The sequence below is a fragment of the Arachis ipaensis genome, chromosome B1, assembly GCF_059453495.1.
Source record: "Arachis ipaensis isolate K30076 ecotype BB chromosome B1, ASM5945349v1, whole genome shotgun sequence".
Lineage (NCBI taxonomy): Eukaryota > Viridiplantae > Streptophyta > Magnoliopsida > Fabales > Fabaceae > Arachis > Arachis ipaensis.
This window is the reverse complement of record NC_142436.1, coordinates 20,091,072-20,095,341: the sequence shown is the minus strand read 5'-3', so window position 1 is coordinate 20,095,341 and position 4,270 is coordinate 20,091,072. Positions and strand designations below refer to the sequence as shown.

The 4,270-nt window shown below is 34.6% G+C and overlaps 1 non-coding gene across 1 annotated transcript; it reads right to left on the bottom strand.

The window, feature by feature from the left end:
* Window positions 1–3,735: 3,735 nt before the first annotated feature.
* LOC148575894 (small nucleolar RNA R71) lies at window positions 3,736–3,843 on the bottom strand. Its single transcript, XR_015903135.1, has one exon. It is a non-coding gene; the product is annotated as a small nucleolar RNA R71 (small nucleolar RNA).
* Between the last annotated feature and the right edge of the window lie 427 nt (window positions 3,844–4,270).

The following is a 4,270-nucleotide window of genomic DNA, read 5'->3' as shown; positions in this document are numbered from 1 at the left end:
ATAATAGTCCATACTTTGGCCGATTTTAGACGACGCAAAAGGGCATTGAACGCTAATTCTACGCTGCAGTCTGGAGTTAAACGCCAGAAATACGTTACAACCTAGCGTTCAACTCCAGAAAGAGCCTCTGCATGTGTAACATTCAAGCTCAGCCCAAGCACACACCAAGTGGGCCCCGGAAGTAGATTTATGCATCAATTACTTACTTTTGTAAACCCTAGTAGCTAGTTTAGTATAAATAGGATTTTTTACTATTGTATTAGACATCCTGGATTGTATTTTTGATCCTGTGATCACGTTTTGGGGGCTGGCCTCTCGGCCATGCCTGAACCTTCATCACTTATGTATTTTCAACGGTAGAGTTTCTACACTCCATAGATTAAGGTGTGGAGCTCTGCTGTTCCTCATGATTTAATGCAAAGTACTACTATTTCTCTATTCAATTCAACTTATTCCACTTCTAAGATATCCATTCGTTCCCAAGAACATGATGAATGTGATGATTATGTGACGCTCATCATCATTCTCACTCGTGAACGCGTGCCTGACAAACACTTCCGTTCTACATGCAAACAAGCTAGAATGAATATCTCTTAGATATCCAATACAGGGGACCGAGTCCGAGTTATTAATATCTTCGTGGTATAAGTTAGAACCCATGGATGGCCATTCCTGAGATCCGAAAAGTCTAAACCTTGTCTGTGGTATTCTGAGTAGGATCTGGGAAGGGATGGCTGTGACGAACTTCAAACTCGCGAGTGCTGGGCGTAGTGACAGACGCAAAAGGAGGGTGAATCCTATTCCAGTATGATCGAGAACCTCAAATGATTAGCCATGCCGTCACAGAGCATTTGGACCTTTTTCACAAGAGGATGGGATGTAGCCATTGACAACGGTGATGCCCTTACAGAAAGCTTGCCATGGAAAGGAGTAGGACTGATTGGATGAAGACAGCGGGAAAGCAGAGAGTCAGAGGAACGAAAGCATCTCTATACGCTTATCTGAAATTCTTACCAATGATATACATAAGTATTTCTATCTTTATTTTCTGTTTATTTATTATTATTATTCGAAAACTCCATAACCATTTGATATCCGCCTGACTGAGATCTACAAGATAACCATAGCTTGCTTCATACCAACAATCTCCGTGGGATCGACCCTTACTCACGTAAGGTTTATTACTTGGACGACCCAGTGCACTTGCTGGTTAGTTGTATCGAAGTTGTGAATGAAAAACGATTTATTAAGACGTGCGTACAGAGTTTTTGGCGCCGTTGCATAAGATCACAATTTCGTGCACCAAGTTTTTAGCGTCGTTGCCGGGGATTGTTTGAGTTTAGACAACTGACGGTTCATCGTGTTGCTTAGATTAGGTAATTTTCTTTTTGTTTTATTTTCAAAAAGAAATTTTTCAAAAATCTTTCAAAAATTTCTCATCTGTTTTCGAAAATTATTCTAAAATTTTTTTAGAATGAATTCTAGTGTTTCATGAAGCATGTTGAAGCCCGACTGGCTGTAAAGCCATGTCTAAATTCATTTGGACTGGGGTTTCCAACCCAACATTATCAAGAGCAAGCTAGTTGTTGCTGATCCACCTGATTTACATGCTAAAGCTTGACTGGCCATTAAGCCATGTCTAACCCTCAGATTGGAGCTTTAGACTAAGAATGCAAGATTCCTGGAATTCATATTAAAAATTTTGGAATCCTTATTTTTCTTTCTCACATTAATTTTCGAAAAATCCAAAAAAAAATTTATAAAATCATAAAAAATCAAAAAAATATTTTGTGTTTCTTGTTTGAGTCTTGAGTCAATTTTTAAGTTTGGTGTCAATTTCATACTCATCTTGCATTTTTCGAAAATTGCATTCATGCATTGCATTCATCATGATCTTCAAGTTGTTCTTGATAAACCTTCTTGATTGATCTTGATGTTTTCTTATTTTGTGTTTTTTCTTGTTTTTCATGTGCATCTTTGCATTCATAGTGTCTAAACATAAAAGATTTCTAAGTTTGGTGTCTTGCATGTTTTCTTTTCTTGAAAAAATTTTCAAAAATAAGTCTTGATGTTCATCTTGATCTTCAAAGTGTTCTTGGTGTTCATCTTGACATTCATAGTGTTCTTGCATTCATCACATGCTTTGATCCAAAATTTTCATGCATTGCATCATTTTTCATGTTTTTCTCTCTCATCATTAAAAATTCAAAAATAAAAAAAAATATCTTTCCTTTTTTCTCTCATAAATTTCGAAAATTTGGATTGACTTTTTCAAAAATTTTTAAAATATGGTTGTTTTTATGAGTCAAATCAAATTTTCAATTTAAAAATCTTATCTTTTTCAAAATCTTTTTCAAAAATCAAATCTTTTTTATTTTTCTTATTTATTTTTGAAAATTTTAAAAATATTTTTTTCAAAAATCTTTTTCTTAATTTTTTTCTCATAATTTTCGAAAATATCATCAACAATTAATGTTTTGATTCAAAAATTTCAAGTTTGTTACTTACTTGTTAAGAAAGATTCAAACTTTAAGTTCTAGAATCATATCTTGTGATTTCTTGTGAATCAAGTCATTAATTGTGATTTTAAAAATCAAATCTTTTTCAAAACTAATTTCAATCATATATTTTCAAAAATATTTTTCTTATCTTATCTTTTTCAAAATCATATCTTTTTAATCATATCTTTTTAAAACATATCTTTTTCAAAAATTTGATTTTAAAATATCTTTTCTAACTTCTTATCTTCTTATATTTTCAAAATTGATTTTCAAATTTGTTTCAACTAACTAACTAACTTTTTGTTTGTTTCTTATCTCTTTCAAAACTACCTAACTAACTATCCCTCTCTAATTTTCGAAAATCCCTCCCTCTTTTTCAAAAATTCTTTTTAATTAACTAATTGTTTCAAATTTTAATTTTAATTTATTTCTTCTTTTAATTTTTGAAAATCACTAACCATTTTTCAAAAATAATTTTCGAAAATCCTCTCTCTCTCTCATCTCCTTCTATTTATTTATTCATCTACTAACACTTCATCTCACCCAAAATTTGAACCCCCTCTTCTATCTGTGTTCGAATTTGCTCTTCTTCTCTTCTTTACATTACATTCTTTTTTTTTTCTACTCACATAGGGGAACCTCTATACCTGGGCAAAAAGGATCCCTATTATTATTTTTTTTTCTGTTCCCTCTTTTTTATATGAGCAGGAGCAAGGACAAGAATATTCTTGTTGAAGCAGATCCAGAACCTGAAAGGACACTGAAGAGGAAACTAAGAGAAGCTAAATTACAACAATCCAGCAAGCACCTTTCAGAAATTTTCGAACAGGAAGAGGAGATGGCAGCCAAAAATAATAATAATGCAAGGAGGATGCTTGGTGACTTTACTGCACCTAATTCCAATTTACATGGAAGAAGCATCTCCATCCCTACCATTGGAGCAAACAATTTTGAGCTTAAACCTCAATTAGTTTCTCTGATGTAGCAGAACTGCAAGTTCCATGGACTTCCATCTGAAGATCCTTTTCAGTTCTTAACTGAATTTTTGCAGATCTGTGATACTGTTAAGACTAATGGAGTAGATCCTGAAGTCTACAGGCTCATGCTTTTCCCTTTTGCTGTAAGAGACAGAGCTAGAGTGTGGTTGGACTCTCAACCCAAAGATAGCCTGAACTCTTGGGATAAGCTGGTCACAGCTTTCTTAGCCAAGTTCTTTCCTCCTCAAAAGCTTAGTAAGCTTAGAGTGGATGTTCAAACCTTCAGACAGAAAGAAGGTGAATCCCTCTATGAAGCTTGGGAGAGATACAAGCAACTGACCAAAAAGTGTCCTTCTGACATGCTTTCAGAATGGACCATCTTGGATATATTCTATGATGGTCTGTCTGAATTAGCTAAGATGTCATTAGATACTTCTGCAGGTGGATCCATTCACCTAAAGAAAACGCCTACAGAAGCTCAAGAACTCATTGACATGGTTGCTAATAACCAGTTCATGTACACTTCTGAGAGGAACCCTGTGAGTAATGGGACGCCTCAGAAGAAGGGAGTTCTTGAAATTGATACTCTGAATGCCATATTGGCTCAGAATAAAATATTGACTCAGCAAGTCAATATGATTTCTCAGAGTCTGAATGGAATGAAAGCTGCATCCAACAGTACTCAAGAGGCATCTGTTGAAGAAGAAGCTTATGATCCTGAGAACCCTGCAATAGCAGAGGTAAATTACATGGGTGAACCATATGGAAACACCTATAATCCCTCATGGAGAA